Source organism: Bombina bombina, chromosome 6 (assembly GCF_027579735.1).
Source record: "Bombina bombina isolate aBomBom1 chromosome 6, aBomBom1.pri, whole genome shotgun sequence".
NCBI lineage: Eukaryota > Metazoa > Chordata > Amphibia > Anura > Bombinatoridae > Bombina > Bombina bombina.
The window spans coordinates 316,093,411-316,114,936 of NC_069504.1; the positions used below are offsets into that span (position 1 = coordinate 316,093,411).

Sequence of the window (21,526 nt, forward strand, 5' to 3'; positions counted from 1 at the left end):
TACAAAATGAGCCGTCTTAGTGAACCTGTCGACCACCACCCAGATAGTATTGTTCCCAGTGGACAAGGGAAGATCGGTAATAAAGTCCATGGATACATGAGTCCAAGGCTGGTGAGGTATAGGCAATGGTTGGAGTAATCCTGAAGGAAGTTGGCGTGGAGTTTTGTTCATGGCACATTGTGTGCATACTGAGACGTAATCCTTCACATCTTGAGAGAGTGTAGGCCACCAGACATGTTGTTTGAGGTTTCGAGTGGTAATACTGATGCCAGGATGTCCAGAAAGGGGACTATCATGAGCCCAAAATAAAATCTTGGAACGAAGGCGTTCAGGAACAAAGAGTAAACCATTGGGAGGTTTACAGGACAAAGGAAGACGCTCTTGAGCGGACTGTAATTCTTGTAACCAAGAAGTTGTTAACTGGGCAATGACTTCATGAGGTTGGAGAATGGTACCAGACTCAGGAACTGGGGTATCTTGAAATTGTCTGGAAAGTGCGTCTGCTTTAATATTTTTTGAACCAGGTATGTAAGACAAATTATAGTGAAACCGAGAGAAGAATAAGGACCAGCGTGCTTGCCTGGAATTTAGTCGTTTGGCTGTTTGGAGATACAGAAGGTTCTTATGATCAGTAAGTATAGTAAATGGCAAAGAAGTACCTTCCAGCCAATGTCTCCATTCATCCAATGCCATCTTGATGGCAAGCAACTCTTTATTCCCTACGTCATAGTTAAATTCGGAAGGAGTGAATTTTTTAGAGAAAAAAGCAACAGGATGAATCCTTCCAGTCTCTGGTATTCGTTGAGACAGAACCGCTCCAGCAGCAACAGAGGAAGCATCCACCTCCAGAATAAATTGAAACTCAGGATTTGGATGACGAAGGATAGGAGCTGAGGAAAAAGCTTCTTTGAGAGATTCAAAAGCTTCTATAGCCTCAGACGGCCATACTTTACAGTTTTGTCCTTTTCTTGTGAGAGAAGTAAGAGGAGAAGTAATAGTAGCAAAATTCTTGATGAACTTTCTGTAATAATTGGCGAAGCCTAGGAAACGTTGTAAAGCCTTCAAAGAATCAGGTCTAGGCCAATCCAAAATGGCAGAAAGTTTAGTAGGGTCCATTTCGAATCCAGATGCCGATATTACATAACCCAGAAAGGGTATGATTTTTTGATGGAAAGAACATTTCTCCAGTTTAGCAAACAGATGGAATTCTCTTAGACGTTGAAGTACTTTCTTGACGTGGTGCACATGATCTTGGTGGTTCTGAGAAAAAATTAAGATGTCGTCCAGGTATATGATAACAAAAATATTCAAAAAATCACGAAAGATCTCATTTACAAAATGCTGGAAAACCGCCGGAGCATTGCATAGCCCAAAGGGCATGACCAAATATTCATAATGCCCAAATCGAGTGTTAAAGGCAGTCTTCCACTCATCTCCTTTGCGTATACGGATCAAGTTGTATGCACCACGTAGGTCGAGTTTGGTGAAAATGGTGGCTCCCTGAAGATAAGTAAAAAGTTCAGGAATAAGGGGCAGAGGATAACTGTTCTTGATGGTAATCTGATTCAATCCACGATAATCAATACAGGGTCTTAATCCGCCATCCTTTTTTCCCACAAAAAAGAAACCAGCCCCTACAGGGGAAGAGGAGGGTCGAATAAATCCTCTAGCCAGATTGTCTTTTATATATTCTTCCAGAGCCATGTTTTCTGGTTTAGAAAGTGGATATGTTTTGCCTCGAGGATAGGCAGCCCCAGGAAGGAGGTCAATGGGACAATCAAAAGGGCGATGAGGAGGAAGACGTTCCGCTTCTTTTTTGGAGAAGACATCCACAAAGTCATGGTAATGCATAGGTAAGGATTCCGGAGTTTCAACTGTGAGAGCAATAGTGAGTGGTAACTTAGTAATCTCTTGAAGACATTTAGTCTGGCATGTAGATCCCCAGGAAGTGAGTTCACCGAAAGTCCAAGAAAAAATGGGATTGTGAATCTGGAGCCAGGGTAATCCCAAGATAATGGGAAATTGCGGAGTGGGAATGACATCGAAACAAATTGTCTCAGAATGAAGTATTCCTACGGTGAGGATTAAGGGTTGAGTAGAAAACTGAATGTATCCAGAACCCAAAGGATCTCCACTGACCGTAGAGACTGAAATGGAATACTCCTTCTTTAGTAAGGGTATAGAATGAGTAGAAACAAATGTAGAGTCAATGAACACACCTCCAGCACCAGAATCAATTAGGGCTTGGGTATAGATCTTCTTTTGTCCAATTAGAAGAGTTACTGGAACAAAGAGTTTCTTGTATAGGGAATGACCACTATTTTGGCTTAACTCAGTTCCCTGGACTAGAGTTAAGCCCTGGCTTTTACTGGCCTAGTAGGACAATCCCTTAATAAATGTCCTTTAAGGCCACAGTACAGACATAAGCCAAGAGTCCGTCTTCTTAAGCGTTCAGTCTCAGTTAATTTTATACTTCCTACTTCCATGGGTTCAGCCTGATCAGTAGTAGGAGAGGCTGGAGTGACTGGACTAGAAAAAAACGAGGAGCTAAACGAAAAGGAGTTCGAGTGGCAGTCCTCTGTGTTCTATCCTTTTCTTGTTGGCGTTCACGAAACCTGGCGTCGAGACAGATACAGAGATTTATTAAGGCTTCTAAGGACTCTGGAAGTTCACGATACACCAATTCATCCTTGAGACGCTCAGAAAGTCCTTTACGGAAAGCGGCTCTGAGTGCTCCCTGATTCCAAGTGGTTTCAGAGGCAAGGGTGCGGAACTCAATTGCATATTGAGAGACTGGTTGATTTCCTTGACGTAAATCCAGGAGAGTTGCTTCAGCAGCGGATGACCTTCCAGGTTTATCGAATACGTTTGAGAATGTAGATAGAAATGTATCAACATCCAACAGTATAGGATCATTCTTTTCTAGCAAAGGTGACACCCAAGCCAAGGCTTTTCCTTTCATTAAGGAAATAAGAAACGTGATTCTAGAAGAGGCAGTAGCAAAGAGAGTAGGGCTATTTCGGAAATGAAGACGGCATTGATTCAAAAAGCCTCTACATTCTTCAGGATTCCCATCATATTTATCCGGAAGAGGAATCCTGGGACTTAGTTGTACCTGAGACTGATTGTTAGGAATCGGAGGAGGTAATGCCTCAATCGGATTTGGATTGGGATTAGGATTGGGAGGTGCGGTAGCAACCAAATTTTGTAATAGAGCAGTAATTTGATCAAGTTTAGTGTCCAGAGACTGCAAGTGAGTGGCATGAGAACCCAAGAGCTGTCCCTGGTGAGCCACGGCCATAGATAATTCAGTGGGGTCCATTTTTATGGCCCGTTTGTAATGTCAGCCGCTCTGGAATCAATCCGGGATGTAACCCAACTGCTAGCGTGAATTGAAAGCACACGCTAGCACACTGAGAAATATCCAGGACGTGACCCACTCAGGAAGCAGATTAGAAGATAACAAAAATGAATATTGTTCCAGAATGCAGGAAAGCCACAAAGGATAAAACGTCCCTTTAAGTAGTACAAAGAACAAAAAGGAAATGCTCTTACTTTGAAGCTTCTGAAAAAGGTCCTCTTTAGCAGGCTTGTAAAACAAAGGAAAAGTTCTCTTTTGCAGCTTGTAAAAGTATAATGTCCCTTTAAGCAGGTGTATAACAAACAGAAAGGCAAAGTTCTCTTTTGCAGCTTGTAAAAGTATAATGTCCCTTTAAGCAGGTTTATAACAAACAGAAAGGCAAAGTTCTCTTTTGCAGCTTGTAAAAGTAAATGTCCCTTTTAAGCAGGTGTATAACAAACAGAAAGGCAAAGTTCTCTTTTGCAGCTTGTAAAAGTAAATGTCCCTTTTAAGCAGGTGTATAACAAACAGAAAGGCAAAGTTCTCTTTTGCAGCTTGTAAAAGTAAAATGTCCCTTTAAGCAGGTCTTGTTTAACAAAGAATAGGTTTAAAGGTAAAGGCCAAAGCAAGGTCAGGCAGGCAGAAGTCGGCATCCAAATATCAGCAAAAGGTATAGGCAAAAGACAGGGTCAGGCAAGCAGAAGTCGGCATCCAAGTGTCAGCAAAAGGGTAATAGCTACAGGCAAGGTCAGGCAGGCAGAAGTCAATGTCCAAATATCAGCAAGTAGGGATTAGGCAAGAGGCTTGGTCAGGCAGGCAGAAGTCGGTACACAGAAGAATAAAACTGATATGGTACTCACAATCCAGGGAAACAAACAAACGGGCCCAGATTCAGATCTCCCGCCGAGATTTAAAGGGCAGGAGCGTAACCGTCATCAGAGGGGTGTGAGAGAAAGCGTCATGTTGCTAAGCAACATGACGTCAGAGACACAGAGGAGTTCCGGGAGCCGCGGCGACACGGCGATGAACGGAAGCGCTCATGACATCAGCCTTGTAGTCCTAGACCATGTTAAAGTCCCCAGATAAAATAACTCTACCCTGTTTAACCTGGCCAATTATGTGGAGGATGTGCTTTAGACATTTGGGTTGATGGGTATTTGGGAGGTAGACAGAGGCCAGCGTGTAGACTACATGGTTTAATTTGCAGATCAAATTGACATATCTTGCTTGGGGGTCCTTGATAACCTGAATTAACTCAAATGCAAGTCTCTTATGGAGTAAGATAGCTGTTCCTCTGGCTTTCTTGATAAAGGGGGCACATTCAATGTGAGTGTAGGGTTTGGAGGAAAGTCTAAGAGGTTCATTCGCTAACCAATGCATTTCCTGGAGAAAAGCAATATCAGGGTTGTGGTCTTTAAGTGAGCACAGGCAGGAAAGGGAGAGGTGAGAGGGGTGTTAGGTAGAGGGAGATTTAATTTAGTTTCAGAGAGGGGGAAAAGGAAGTGAAAGAGCCCACTAGATACGTGGGTCAAGGTGAGAACACAAAGCAGAGCACCAGCAATGATAGGTATGAACACTCGCTCCTCAACCTGCTTGCAATGAGGACAGAATACACAGTCTAGGTACAAATAAACAGTGTGTCGCGTCTCCCCAGGCTAGGCCCAGAGGATGTCACGCAATTGCCCAGGGACTCAGCACCCCCAACTCAGGGGAAAAAAAGGGATATGACCAGAGGAAGGGGAAAGGGGATATGGAAGCGACAAACCTGGAAGGCCAGGTCGGAAGGGTGAGGTGGGATGTGGTCACAGAGGCTCACAACTTACAGTACTTCTTTACAATAATAACCCAATATTAATTAATCAGTACTAGTAGGAAGAGCTCCAGACTCGGACAAACACAACAGAAATAAAGTTCACAAATGTTCTGACTGGATTTCTCTCCTAAGCCTCTTTGAGCAACAGCTTGAAGGAACTATACTGTGGGCTACATAGGGCCTTTTGGGGATTGGAGATCTATGGCCCAGATAGATGCTGGAAGGTGTCCCCAGCGGTCTCATGCTTTGTGCAGGGATAAGGAATAAGTTGGGCTATGTATGTCCAGTCACCAGTCTAATCTCCTGAGTTCCTTTAACTTACTAGTGTATAATTGTAAAGTTTTCCTAGGCACTTAGTGAAAGGCACAGAGGTATGGAGCTTAAGAGAGGGGCTAATATAGCCTCTGTGACCCTGCAACCCCACTGTCCAGAAGAGAGTGCTTGCACCGGTAAGGCAGGCCTTGTTTAGAACACAGAGGTGGGTAAAGTGTGTGTGACTGGGAGGGTTAGAGGTGGGAAGGTGTATGGCCTGTACAGTGCCCCCCTGCTGTTTGCTGTGCAGAAGGATTCAATCTCACCCAATTGCTGATAGAGTATCAGGGATGACGGCTGCTCCAGTGGGTCAACCCGCAAAGAAGGGAACTCCCAGGCCGGTCCCCAGAACAAAAGAAAAGGGTCTCAGATGCCTGCTCCTCTCCGATCCCCGTGACAGATACAGCGTGTATCTCAGTGTCTCACTTCGGGCCACAAGGCCAAGATGGCAGCCATTCGTGCCACACCTCTCCCAACTGACTGCCTCGATCTCCACTGGCGGGTTTCATGCTGGGCAGTATCCAGCAGGCAAGGGTTTTTAATTACAGTCCTCATGTGTCAGCTCACCAGCTCAGGCTGCTTCCACTAGGCCTCAGTCAGCTATAGATGGTAAGTGTATCGGCCCCACATAGGTACAAAGTGGTTTTCAGTTACCTCCTCACCTAAGCCTGACTGTAGCCGCTCTTGTCTCACTGCCACTTACTAATCTGCTCACAGCTGTCCTGGAGCAGAGCCCTGACCCTCTGGAACAGTAAGCAGCTGAAAGCAGGATAGGTGAGTGCTTATGAAAGTAGCTCCTCAGAGCAGCAGGTTGTCGGTAGGGCCCAGCCGGATCAAAGAATGGCTCTGGATAAGCTTCCTCAGTAAATAATGAAAAGAAAAAAAGGCTTTTGTAGGGAGAAAAGACCTTATTTTGATATATATAAGCAGTCAGAGTGAGGAGCTCTGCACTGAAGCATCTGCTCTGCACGACGGTTAACTCCACCCCCACTAAACCTGTTTTATCATGGACTTGTAATATCAAATTGTGCACTAATTTTAGCTCTGTCCAGCGATATTGATATTGCACCCACAAATTAATTAGTGCTCCAATAGTAATCTGGGCCTTAGTGCGGCCCCTATCGCACTCAGGTAAGGGTCTGACAACCTTACAATTTTCTTGGTCTAGTCTCAAAAATTGGGAAGTGACTATAATCCTGGCTTAAAGGGACATGAAACCCAAAATATTTATTTCATGATTCAGAAATAGAATACAATTTTAAACAACTTTCCATTTCACTTCTATTATCTAACTTGCTTCATTCTCTTGGTATCTCTATGGAAAAATTTAAATTAATTTAAAACTTTAAGAATGTTGTAATGAAAAATATACCTTTACTTTTTAATGGCGAAGATTACATATATGGGATTTGATTAACTAAAGTTCACAATCACTTTCAGAGCAACAATGCACTACTGGCAGTTAGCTGCTGATAAGTGGCTGAACATTTACGACTCTTCTCAATGGCGAACCCAATGTGTTCAGCTAGGTCCTAGTAGTGCATTGCTGCTCCTTCAACAAAGGATACCATTGGAAAGTTGTTTAAAATTGCATGCTCTATCGCTCTGTCGCTCTATCTGAATCATGAAAGAAATTTTTTGTGTTTCATAACCCTTTAAGGATAGACAACAGAGTGTCTTATTAAGTAAAGTGTATTCAGCACAGGGCCGTTACTAGTGGTGTTTCTCACTGATAATTTCTGTGGCTTGTTTTCTTTAACATATTGTTTTCTTTAACATCACCAGCCAATAAGATTTCAGTTGCTCTCATCCTATTAGCTGTTCACCAGCCAATAAGATTTCAGTTGCTGTCATCCTTATGGCTGATGTGAAAATGTCAGCCAATAGGAATGCAAGATAGTTTTTATATATACATATATATATATATATATATATATATATATTTATTTATTGCGGGCGGTTAGGTTTTTATTTTTAATACTTTTTGCGGACGGTTCTTTTTTTTTTTAATACTTATTGCGGGCCGTTAGTTTTTTTTTTTTTGCAATGCTCCGTTTGCCTTTGCTGCATTCCGGTGGATTTAATGGCAGGGTGGTGAAAGATTCCACCTGCGGTGGATTCTTTCACCACCCTGCCATTTTCGGAATCCACCTAGATGCAGCTTCACTGCATCCAGGTGAATTATTTTGGCTGTGCCTCGCGCTGCCAACATTCTTTTGAGGATGCGTGCGCAACTGCCGACAACAATGGATGTATTACAAACACGATTATAGTATAGATATGCCTTTATTATGTGCAGCTCATTGGTATAACAAGCAGCTTTTTTCTGCTTGACATGTTGTCACTAATATTACTATGATTAGGGTATTATTATTTTTTGCCCCTTCTTGTAAAAATTTCTGCAGACACCCATGTATATTTCTCTGTGGATTTGGAGTTCAAATTAGGTCTAGGTACAAACTTTGAAGAGATACATTAATCAAGGTTTTACATACAAGCTAAATTTACTGGAATGTCATAATATGTGGCCTAAGAGCAATTTGCATAAATATATGCACCCTGAGTGGCACACTATAATAAAATGAACAGGCACGGAAGTTTTTCCAGCTTTTGTTCTGTCTCAGCTGAGTGCATCTCTCTCTCTTTTTATTTATGCAAATTGCTCTTGGGTCTCCCTAAGAGTAAAAGGGGAAACCTAACGTGGACTCCTAGCACACATGCCCTTAGAGAGATGCGACTGCACCTCACTGACGAGGCCCACAAAAGGCCGAAACGATCGTCTGGGGTTGTTGTTTTCTCTTGTTCAGAGAAGAATTGCCTGGTATTTCGGCGCTGGACTGTCATTGGGCAGGGTCAGACTGATATGCTACAGGATATTTTTTCTCTGTGAAGGGGCATAGTGTGCTAAAAGAGTATGCACCCTGAGTGGCACACTATAATAAAATGAACAGGCACGGAAGTTTTTCCAGCTTTTGTTCTGTCTCAGCTGAGTGCATCTCTCTCTCTCTTTTTATTTATGCAAATTGCTCTTGGGTCTCCCTAAGAGTAAAAGGGGAAACCTGACGTGGACTCCTTGCACACATGCCCTTAGAGAGATGCGACTGCACCTCACTGACGAGGCCCACAAAAGGCCGAAACGATCGTCTGGGGTTGTTGTTTTCTCTTGTTCAGAGAAGAATTGCCTGGTATTTCGGCACTGGACTGTCATTGGGCAGGGTCAGACTGATATGCTACAGGATATTTTTTCTCTGTGACGGGGCATAGTGTGCTAAAAGAGTATGCACCCTGAGTGGCACACTATAATAAAATGAACAGGCACGGAAGTTTTTCCAGCTTTTGTTCTGTCTCAGCTGAGTGCATCTCTCTCTCTCTTTTTATTTATGCAAATTGCTCTTGGGTCTCCCTAAGAGTAAAAGGGGAAACCTGACGTGGACTCCTTGCACACATGCCCTTAGAGAGATGCGACTGCACCTCACTGACGAGGCCCACAAAAGCCGAAACGATCGTCTGGGGTTGTTGTTTTCTCTTGTTCAGAGAAGAATTGCCTGGTATTTCGGCGCTGGACTGTCATTGGGCAGGTTCAGACTGATATGCTACAGGATATTTTTTCTCTGTGAAGGGGCATAGTGTGCTAAAAGAGTATGCACCCTGAGTGGCACACTATAATAAAATGAACAGGCACGGAAGTTTTTCCAGCTTTTGTTCTGTCTCAGCTGAGTGCATCTCTCTCTCTCTTTTTATTTATGCAAATTGCTCTTGGGTCTCCCTAAGAGTAAAAGGGGAAACCTGACGTGGGCTCCTTGCACACATGCCCTTAGAGAGATGCGACTGCACCTCACTGACGAGGCCCACAAAAGGCCGAAATGATCGTCTGGGGTTGTTGTTTTCTCTTGTTCAGAGAAGAATTGCCTGGTATTTCGGTGCTGGACTGTCATTGGGCAGGGTCAGACTGATATGCTACAGGATATTTTTTCTCTGTGAAGGGGCATAGTGTGCTAAAAGAGTATGCACCCTGAGTGGCACACTATAATAAAATGAACAGGCACGGAAGTTTTTCCAGCTTTTGTTCTGTCTCAGCTGAGTGCATCTCTCTCTCTCTCTTTATAATATGTGGCCTGTCATATGTTTTATATGGGCTCTTCTGTTTTACTTTGTATCAGATAAAATTGAAACGTAAAAAAAAAGAAAAAAGCTACAAGCTACATTATTACAGTGATAGTGAGTGCTTAAATCACAATAAATCAAATTATAATTATCAAAATTTGTGTACAGTGGAGAAAAGTTTTTTTTTAACATTTACCACAATAGATTACATTTAGGGGAGCTTCTTTAGGGGCACAATGATGTCTCAGTAATGCTGCTGTGCACAATGGCAGAAACAGTCATCCATAATACTTAATTGGAAGGCTTTAAAGGGACAGTCTAGTCAAAATTAAACATTTATTATTCAGATAGAAGATGTAATTTTAATCAACTTTCCTATTTACTTTTATTATCAAATTTGATTTGTTTTCTTGTTATTCTTAGTTGAAACTAAACCTAGGTAGGCTCATATGCTAATTTCTAAGCACTTGAGGGCTGCCTCTTATCACATGTTTTTTAAAATGCTTTAAACAACAAGAGACTGTGGGCCATATAGAAAACACTGTGTTCAGGCACAGGGAGTTATTTAAGATTTAGCACAACACAGTACTAAATGCAACTCAATAGATTTTATATAGTCACAGTCATGTGATCAGGGGGCTGGAAGAAGGTTCTTAGATACAAGGTAATCACAGAGGTAAAAAATGTATTAATATAACAGTGTTGGTTATGCAAAACTGGGGAGGGGGGGGGATAAAGGATTATCTGTCTTTTAAAACAATAACAATTCTATTGTAGACTGTCCCTTTAATAGCTTCAGTCATTATAATTTTTATTCATGTACAAATGTGGTCCTTGTATGTGTGGTCAAGACTTCATCAGTTCCACTCTGAAACCTACAATTTTTCAAGTGTAATTTTACTTTCCTTAAGACAAGGAGAAATGTCAAACTAAAATCACACAGTTTAAAGGACCATGAAGCCCAAAATGTAATTTTCATGATTCAGATTGAGAATACTATTTTAAACAGTTTTGCAATTGAAGCAGCAGCAATGTTCTACTGAGGGTAAGCTGATCACTTCAGGTGAGCCAATAACATGAGGTATATGGGCAACCAACAATCAGCAGCTCATTTTCAACAAAGTTCACAAAATATAGAATAAAATTGGAAAGTTTTTTAACCCCTTACCTTAAGGACTGGTAATTTTAGAGAAAAACTTGTCTAAAGTACCAGAGAATTTTTAGCATTGTTGCTATTACTCCATTTAAACAGAAATAGAGTCTTGTTTTTATAATTTACCTATTAACACTATGGGCCTGCTTTCTGCGCTCGTCAGGAGTTTAAAGTAAACAGTTTTCGCTCTTGTGCTAACCTGGCAAGCGCAAAAATCAGAAGCTAGTATATTTCGTGCCTATTCACATCCCCCCATAGAATTAAATAGAAAAAAAACAAATGGAAATAAAAATCCCACTGTCCCGTAAACCCAATTGCATATTCTAATTTGCTCTAACTCGACATAAAAATATGAATATTTCACATTCCAACGTTCTTCACATAGCAGAATAAGTTCTATTTATTTATAAATACATATATCTGATGGTATTTTGGACGCAATATATATCTATACATATAGATGTATACATGATTATATATAGGTATAGATATATACATATATATATAGAATATCTATTTATATATACATAGAACATATTCCGCTATGTATAGAACATTGGAATGGGAAATTTTTAACTAACAACATACTGTATTTAAAACCATTATTAAATATGAATATTGCATAAATATGCTTTTATATGTTTTCATCTACTTAACGGCAAAGGACTCAAATGCACTTTTTTTTTCTTGACACCTGAGACCTCAAATCTTCACGCCTTTATAACTTTAGTGTGCATTTTTTTCTTAATAATTTTTATTAGATAGTGTTATTCTGAGTGTAACTATACTTTGTAATGTATTTTTGATGTGTTTTGTGATACTTTTATGTTTTGCAAAACAGTTAACCAGAGCTCTGAAGTCGCGATAATCATTCTAGTGTAAATCGTGTTTACTTTCAACTCATAATACGAGCGGTAAGCCCCTTATCACTCATAATCTAGCCCTACATTTATTTTAGTAGACAACCCAAGATCTTGATTTAGGCTCATTTTAGTATATTTCATGCAACTGTTTCACCACCAAATGCGATCATATTAAAAACTTTTGTAAACATTTTCACAATCTTTGGGGTTCTTACTGAAATTATTTACACACAACTACTGAGGTCATAAAATTAATGGTTGTGAAAGCTTCTCTGGGGTCCCCTTTGTTCAGAAATAGCAGACATGCATGGCTTTGCCATTGTTTTTGGCAATTAGAAGTCCCCTAATTGCAGCTGCGCACCACAGTTCTGAAATTCCTGCTAGAGAAAGTGTTAATCAGGTAGCTTGTAAGGTTAATTTTAGCTATAGTGTAGAGATAACCCTCCCACCTGACAGCTCCTTCCCCTTAATCCCTACCTGATCCCTCCCAAACAGCTCTCTTCCCTCCCTCACCCCCCCCCCCCCCCCCCACTGGTCACCACCATATTAGGTACTGGCAGACAGTCTGCTAGTAAGCGGTTTAGGGAGAATTGTTTGTTTGCTTTTTAATATATTTTTTTTTAATTTATTTAGTTAATGGAACCCTTCTCATTCACCCACCTCCCTAATCCCCCTCAAACAGCTCTCTAACCCTCCCCTCCTCACTAGGTGCCGCCATCTTAGGTACTGGCAGCTGTCTGCCAGTACCCAATTTGTATTTTTAATGTATTTTTTTTAACTTTTTTTTTTAAATATGCTTATTTGTAGTGTAGCAATCTCCCTCATCCCCCCAACCGATTGCTGAAAAAAACAAAACACTTCACCCTCCATCACCCTTTTCCAGTGTTGGGGAAACCCATCCCTCCCACTCACTCACCAAACATTTTTTTTTCTGTAGGTAGCCCCCTGCTCACTGCTAAAGCAAAGTGTCACTATCCAGCAAGCTCCATTACTTTCAATAGGAGCCATTTCGCCACTCGCAGGGACTGTCCCCTTTTTTATGATCATTCCACCAGGGTAGCCCCTGCTAGGGTCGGTGAGAAAAACCACATCTGAACCCTCAAAATTTAGTTCATGGAACCTATAATAGTTTAACTGGTCAGCATAACTAGGTTTTATATGGCTTAGACCAGGGTGTCAAAGGGTATGAAAAATAATAATTACAATATGCTTATTACTTAAAGAGCGAGTGGGCTTATTGTTAGGGTTGCACATTTGTGCAACTTCCATTTATCTATCCATTACAATAACTGTATCACTTTGTTCTAGCATTGCAATTCACTTGTATAGTAAGCAGCTGCGATACAGTAGCAAGATCATTAAAATCCCTTAGACTTGTGGTAAATAGATTCTCAACAACTATCACAAAAGGTGTATGTCTATAACTATATAAACAGTGGCTAGTAATGCAGACAGCATTGTGACCCGCTGTTTATAATGCAGAGGAAATGGTATACTATGTGCATGCATATGCTAAACTGGGAGCTCGTACGGAACATGACTGTTAGAAAAAAAAAATGAAAGGACTCTGTGGGAAAGCAACCAGATGCAACGTGTGTGACATCGTCTTAAAATCATTAGAGCGCTTTTCATGAAGCCAGAGTAAGTTACTTAGGAGTGACAGAACACAATCTTTTGAAACATTTACAGTTAAAGCAAACGTCACTGCTTTGTTTAGCAATGGCAAGATATGTAGGTAATATGCAGCCCACGTGATTTGCACTTGTATGGAAAATGGCCTGCGACTCAAATGAGTTTGACACCCCTGGCTTAGACCTTTTCATTACTATATAAACCCTCTGCTATTTTTCTATACATCTTAAAGAACTTTTGAACAGAAGAACAGTATTCAGACCATGAATGAAAAACACGATCGGAATGCCTTTAGTAAATGGTATTTGTCAAATGCATGCAAATGTACAATGATTTGTCAGAGTTTTGCTACTTGGCATCATTTTTCAGTCTTAGTAAACAGTCCCCTGTGAGTACTGGAAGATGATAAAGTGCAATTTTGATCTATTCAATTTTCAGGATTATTATTATTTAATGGTGGGAAGGATTGTTAAACTAAAAACACAGGTGGCAGCAACATAGTAAATGTTTACTGAAGCAGAACAGGAGCCATCTGGAAAAACTAAAACCGTTTACCACTGAATGTCTGTCTTTATATTTAACAGAACTCATATTTTGAATTTTAACTATTGTTGGTTAGTTAAAATGTTTATGTAGGAGTAGAATAAAGTATGGTTAATAATGTCCATAGAGTAAAACACATAGATACAAAATTGTGATTTGTAGCTAACAACATTTAGACCATTCTAGAATAATGGAAATTTTGGAGGCCTGTCAGAATTGGACGAGTGGTGCCAAAACTCTGAGCAAGATGTCTGGAATGCTGGCATCACTTTTATTTATTTTTTCTTTAGTAGAGGGAAAATATTGCTCTTAATAGGACATTTTATTTTTGTTTTGTATGTGCACAGTATATAACAGCAATTACTTACTGTATTGCTGAACATCTACATACAGAATGAATCTTTTAAAAGCATTCAAAAAAACTGTTACTTTCTTAATTATTGGAAAAACTTTGCACATTGTGCTAACAATCTACATGAAAAACCTGGTAAATGGTAATATTGATCTTATCCCCCTTGACTGTGACCAAATAGAATTAGCTATAAATATGTTTATGTATTGTTCTAAGCAATCATTGTTTAGAATGTAGTTTTTTACTGCATACCTACTTTAAAGAGTTTGACTTCCAGACTCCATTTGGAACATGAACAAGCACATTTTACAGCTATAATAATCACATAACGTTACAATATTGTTTAATTTTAATAATGTAATCAATTTATTTAATTATATATGGGGACCGCAGTTTTTACTTTATTTTCCCATTTAAGAGGTCCCCAGTCATTGAATTATCATGGTTATTGTGTAAATGTGTCTATATGTGTATATATTTATAATGTGCACTATATTGCTGTATAATATCTATCTAAAAATAAATCCTTAGGGAAGCCCTATGGACATTTTGAGTATTACAAGTTGGACTTTTTTTTACAATACTTTATAGATATTTTAATGTGTTGCTATGAATTGCTGTTTTGTAATTTATAAAAAAGATATTACATTGAAAATTCAAACCCAATGAAATGTTTAATTAAGCATAGTAAAGAAATTATGCAATGTAATATTTATTTTGATTGCTGTTCATGTAATTTGCATCTCAAAAGTTGCTGTTTTGCCTGATGACACTGTTAAATGCTACATAGTAATTGCTTAGATCAGTGCATTAGCTCTTTACATTAGCCTCTAACTGGCCAAAGTAGAGGAAATAAAATAAATACATTCAAGAGGCTTTCTAAAGGTTATATCCTAGATTGATTTTTGCCAACATAAAAGTTTGAAATAATTTATTTTGCAATGAGATACTTAATTCTTGATATGTCATTTGTATATCTATATCTATCTATCTATCTATCTATCTATCTATCTGTCTGTCTGTCTGTCTGTCTGTCTGTCTGTCTGTCTATCTGTCTGTCTGTCTGCCTGTCTAACAGCTCTGCTGCTATCAATAGCAGAGAGACTGCTCTGAGAAAAGCATTCAAAATCTTTGGAGTATTAGTAAAAAGGCTTTAAAAGACCATAATTGCACAGTGAAATGCAAGTCACAGATTTAGAGGGTCGGTCACTTCATGACAGTACATTTGTTTGTTTAATGGTCTGCTTAGTTCAGACTCAGTATGCAATACAGTATATGTGTTTTTGCTACAGTGCTTTGCACTCTGGAGCCTATCTATCAAGCTCCGAATGGAGCTTGACGCCCCGTGTTTCTGGCGAGCCTGCAGGCTCGCCAGAAACAGCAGTTATGAAGCAGTGGTCACAAAGACCGCGGCTCCATAACCTGTCCGCTTGCTCTGAGCAGGCGGACAGACATCGCCAGAAATCAACCCGATCGAGTACAATCGGGTTGATTGACACCTCCCTGCTGGCGGCCGATTGGCCGCAAGTCTGCAGGGGGCGGCGTTGCACCAGCAGCTCTTGTGAGCTGCTGGTGCAATGCTGAATATGGAGAGCGTATTGCTCTCCGTATTCAGCGAGGTCTGGCGAACCTGATCCGCACTGGCGGATCAGGTCCGCCAGACTTTGTTAAATATGGGCCTCTGAGTGACTTTTTACCTTATTATTTTTAGTTGTAAAATTATTGGTACAATAAATTGGAAGATATTTTTAAAACATCCATCTGGTTATTGAATAGGCACAGTATCCAGAGCATGTGAGTATACCTCCTTTAGCTATGTTAAATTTGGGCATATAGCAGGGACAATGGCCGTGGCAAGGGCCATGCATCTGATCTGTGGTCTCATGTAGGCATGTAGCTAGTATAATGGGGCAGCAGTGGCCATGTAGCTGACTGAGATCACACTTGGGCATATCTTTCATATAATTAGGGCGGCAGGGGTTTCGCTTCTGAGCTGAGGTCTCCATTGGCTTGTTTAATGCTTGTATAATGGGAGCTGCAGGAGTCATTTGTCTAATCTGATGTCTTACTTTTGTATATAGCTGGCATAATTGGATCTGAGGTCTCAGTTGTGTATATAGCTGATGTAGGGGCCGTGTAGTCTAACATGGGCATATAGCTTGTATAATGTGGCTGAAGGGGCAATGCATCTAATCTGAAATTTCACTTAGGCAAATAGGTGGTTTAATAGGGGATGCAAGTGTTTTGCATTTGACCTTTGCTATACCATATAGTCGACATAAAGAAAAATACAGACACATTTTCTGATAAGAGGTTATACATGGGCATAAAGCTAACAAAATGTCTTTCTGGCTAGTAAAACCCTCCCTTTTTTATTTAAATTACTGTTTCAACTTGCATTATTACAGTTAGTTACCACAGGTTATTGTTTAAGATGGACAACCCAAATAAGTGTCCTGAGGACTATTATACATTCATTGTGGCTATCCACAACAGCACTTGCCAGTGACAATTAAACTGCTAGAAAGACAATGGATCAAATGATCTAAAGGTCTCTGGGCATATTAAAGAATGCTTACCAGTACTTCCCTGGTGGAATGATCTAAAGGGTGTCTCACTAAGGGGCGAAGACTGCATTGTCTTACGGGGAGGAGAAGTGGACATTACAAAAATGTTAATCTTAGAAAACAGATAACTGAACTATTCGCTCAAAAATATGTAGCAAAAATTGTGTTGTTAAGGTGCATCAAAAATCGTAGCAAAATTCTTCACAAAAAAGAGTATTTTATCATAAATGTAAAATTTGTTTGTAAATTACTCCTGAATAACTCATATTAAAAATTCACAATATAAATGGTAATTTGATTACACTGGATGAAAAATCGGTTAGAAATTTGTACTTATAAGTACAAAGTACAAAACATAATTGTTGTTTTTTACATAAAATAGGCTGAACATGGGCGTTCAATGGACGTACAGTGCTGTGCAAAAGTCTTAAGCCACCATTAGATTTGTTGTTTTAGCAATGGTATAATGACCATATATAATTATTTCTTAGTCTTTTTTATTAGAATGCAACCAGAAAAAAACAGGATATTTGTATGCACTATTAAAAAAACAGAAAAAAGGTGGGGGGGGGGCGGAGCTAGCCATCAAGGGAGCAGGACGTGTCTCTATGAAGCTCCTGGCCTTATATACCATATCGCAGCTCTTATCCCTATAAATTAACACCAAGGGATTCAAGGCTTATATACTAGAGAGAAGAGCAGTATCTACTGAGCTGGGGGACAGATGGAGACATAAAGATGCTCTACATATTATTGACTGTAGAGTCTAACACCACCGCAGCCCATATATAATAGTAGCCTGATCAAAGAGCATTTCTACTGCCAGAAACAGCAACATAACATGTGATAACGAATTCTTGGGGGCAGCCATAAGGAGATTCACTGAATCAATATAGATGGGCTCCCTATCTAACATGGCGGCGATTCTACAATCTTTGCAACAACTAGAGGCTAAAATGGACTATCACTTCCTCTCACTGTGTGGAGAACTTAATCCTCAGCAGCGCCATATGGGAGAGGAGTTTGGACCCAGCTTAAGGGATCTACAGTATATAGATCATATCCCAGCCGCCTCCTCCTCATCTCCAATACAAAAGCCTGGTGCTAAAAGTGACTTTGACCGCTCACTAATGGTCTCTCACCAACCCACCTCATTAGGGGACATTTCATCTCTGCAGCACACAGCCATGGTGGAGAGACTGGATCCCTGCTTCAGTGCTGAGAACAGGCATGTGAAGACAGAGGATGCGAAATAGGAACCTAATAACCCTAATATTATCTTCAGTATTTATCTAACAGTCGAGGAAGCCCACTCATACTTAATGATATTATAAGCTCCACCGCATTGATTGGAAGGCTCCGCCCCTCCATTTCCCTCCTTATATCTGAGCGGCTCTTGTCCGCTGAACTTCCCTCCCCCCCTATATACTTCGGCCCAAGAGTGACCGACACATATGCTAATTCTCCACAGGTTGATATCTTTGATTCAGATAAGTTCAGGAAAGTTGTCTATTACATTGTGGAGTTCATCCGTCAGTAATATAACATAAAATGAAGCTCTATTTTATTTCGCCTAAACTTTTGTCTATCACCATGTTAAGATTTGAAATGTGATTTTTCTGTTCTACATGTACATTTTGTTTTGTCACCAATATTAGCTTATAGACAATGCAATACTCTCTTTGATGTAATTTTGCCTCAAGGGTGAATCTTGTTTGTTAATCTTTACTTCAGCTTCAATAAAAAATTTGTTTACAAAAAAAAAAAAAAACAGAAAAAAATGATTTTATAGACTAATGTATTTAGTGTGACCTCCCCTTACACTTGAGTAATAGCAGGAACCTGGCTCTCATAAACATAAATGGAATGGAACCCTAATTAATGTCATTACTAACACTTGTATTTGTCCTACTATTTCATGTCAAAATGACTGCTGTGAATAACGTCTATAAAACCAGGTTTGTGCAAGATATGCTTGAGCATTACATACACATGTGGTATGAGTTTAATTTGTTGGAAGCTTGCTAATAAGACCAACTTTCAATCACATCATTTTATTCAAAATGTCAAAGATCCCAGAATTTGACAGAAATAAAATCATACTTAAAAAAATCATCAGCAAGGCCACTCTCAAAGGGAAATCAGCAAACAAACTGGATACTAAAGATGTGGTATTCAAGCTGTTATAAAGAAATTTAAAAAAATGAGGAGAGGTCAAGGACAAAAAAGGACTGTAAGGCCAAGAAAACTTTCAAAATATGATGAGAAGTTTCTCAGAGTTCTCTTTCTTTAAGAGACCGGAAGAAGTCCAGCAAGGACCTGACTCGGCATCTGGCAGATTCCAAGTTGACCCTTCTACATTCCGAAGAAGCTTGATCAGGAATGGTCTTTCAGGAAGGGTAGCAGCTAAGAAACCATTTTTTTGGAAGGAGAACAGGGTAATAAGGCTAAGATATGCTAAAACTCACAAACATTGGAATGAAGATCAGTGGAAAAGGGTATTATGGAGTGAAAAATCCAAGTTTGACATTTTTGGGTCCAATCATTGACAATACGTGAGAAGAAAAGTTGGAATGAGATGGAAAAATTAGTGTTTGTGGCCTTCAGTGAAATATGGAGGGTCTGTCCTTTTTTGGGGCTGCATTTCTGCCTGTGGTGTTGGCGATATTGTCAGAATTGATGGGATCATGTATGCTGAAATGCACAGACAGGTTTTCATTTATCATGCCATTCCTTCTGGAAAGTGCCGGATTGGGAATGGTTTAATTTTTCAGCATGATAACGATCCCAGGCACACTGCTAATGCAGTGAAATCATATTTGGAGAGAAAAACAGCTGATAAAACACTGACCGTCAGGAACTGGCTTCCACAGAGTCCAGACCTGAATATTATAGAGGCAGTATGGGATCACTTGGACACAGAAAAAAATATAAAACAAAATAAATCTAAAGAAGAACTCTAGGGAGGGATGAAAAAAGCCGGGTATAATGTACCAGAAGATTAATTCAAAAAACTTCAGGACAGTCTCCCCAAAAGAGTTCAAGATATGCTTAGTGCCAAGGGTGATTACTATCTGCAGAAATGTGGGACCGCTATGGGCGCCAAGTTCGCCCCCACTTATGCCAACCTATACATGGGTTGGTGGGAGCGGTCCCACATTTATGCAGATAGTAACACCTTCCGACCTGCGATTAGGATGTACCATCATTTCATAGACGATTTGCTGTTTGTCTGGGACAGTGAGAGCCACCCGGTAGATGAATTTGTGAAATACTTGGGTCAGAATGAATTCAATCTGCGTTTCACATATGAAACAAACAAACAGAAAATTCACTATTTGGATGTGGGGCTCAGGGGGTGGCAATCAGGTGAGATTACATCAGAAGTGTACAGAAAGCCCATTTCAGGAAATAGTATATTGCATGCCCAGAGTTACCATCCCCAACAAGTGCCATATTCTGTGGCCAAGGGACAGTTCATTCGCCTTAAAAGGAACTGCACGCGAGAAAAAGACTATGAACGTCATGCTGAAGCATTGCAGGATAGATTGAAGGAAAGGGGATATAGCATCAGAGTTCTCAAGAAAGCCAGAAATGAAGTAGACAAACTAAAAAGAGATTCCCTTTTGGTAGACCGTATAAAATCTAATGGTCACTCAGAGCGCAAAATGACATTTGTTACGGATTATTCAGAACAATACCATACTATCTGTAATATAATCCGGGGATATTTCAAATTATTGGCAGCTGATGATGGTCTAGCTGATGCAGTCAGTAAGGGCTGCAGATTTTCGTATCGAAGAAATAAATCTGTGGGTAGCATTTTGTCTCCCTCACAGCTTAAAAAACCTGCTTCAGCTATACAATCCTCTTGGCTTAGGCATAGGGGCACATACAGATGTGGGAACACCCAATGTAAAGCGTGTGAATATGTCCATATAGGCTCATCATTCCAATCCTGTACCACAGGGGAAAGATTTGAAGTAGCAGCCTGTGTGAACTGTAGATCTACTTATTGCATCTACCTTGTGTGGTGTACAGTTTGCAACCTCCAATGCATAGGTTTAACAACAAGGGAGGTACGCTCACGGATACGTGAGCATTTATCAACCATTAGAGTGGGTAAAAACAGCACCCCCATAGTTAATCATTTTGTTAACACACACAACAAAGATTGCGCAAGCCTCAGATGGATGATATCTGAGAAAGTTCAGGCCCGGGGAAGGGGTGGAGTCAAGTTCCAGATTTTATCCAGGCAGGAGATGTACTGGATATTCAGACTTCAGACCAAGGTACCTTTTGGTCTGAACTCTGAATACGACTTTATCAATCATTGGAATTGATCCTGTCATCCACCTATCCCCTGGGTCCCTTTAAAAGCAAATAATCGTCACCCTTACATATCTGCTTCATATTAACCCATAGCACTTATGTGTGCGTAGGATTGATAAGTACCCTTACCTATACTTGATAATAAAACCCCATGCTTAGTTATATAAAGAAGTATATATTTTATTTTATTTAGTTTCCAACTCTCTTATTCAAGGCATTACAGGGTATACATGTTGTACACTCAGAGGTAAATACTATAAGAATTAAACAAAGCACCTTAGCTCCTTTAAGAGGGAATCTACGCGAATTTGGAAGTATCTCTTCTGTTAGCTTTATATCTATTTTTATATCCATTTATCTATCAGTATAGGCCATCTCAAATAACCCATGAGGGTAGTAACAATGTAATGGAATAACAAGGATAGAAGGTAATGTTGAACACATAGAATTTATGATATTGTTGAAGTGCACATTTTACATTGTAAGAATTAATATATATATAATCTATCACATTG

General features: G+C 39.9%; 1 long non-coding RNA gene across 1 annotated transcript in view; it reads left to right on the forward strand.

The window, feature by feature from the left end:
• Nucleotides 1-13,147: 13,147 nt before the first annotated feature.
• Nucleotides 13,148-21,526, forward strand: part of LOC128665056 (uncharacterized) — a 34,601-nt gene continuing 26,222 nt past the window's right edge. Inside the window, exon 1 of the long non-coding RNA XR_008402983.1 lies at nt 13,148-13,226. This is a non-coding gene — a long non-coding RNA (uncharacterized LOC128665056). The remainder of the gene's footprint in view (nt 13,227-21,526) is intronic.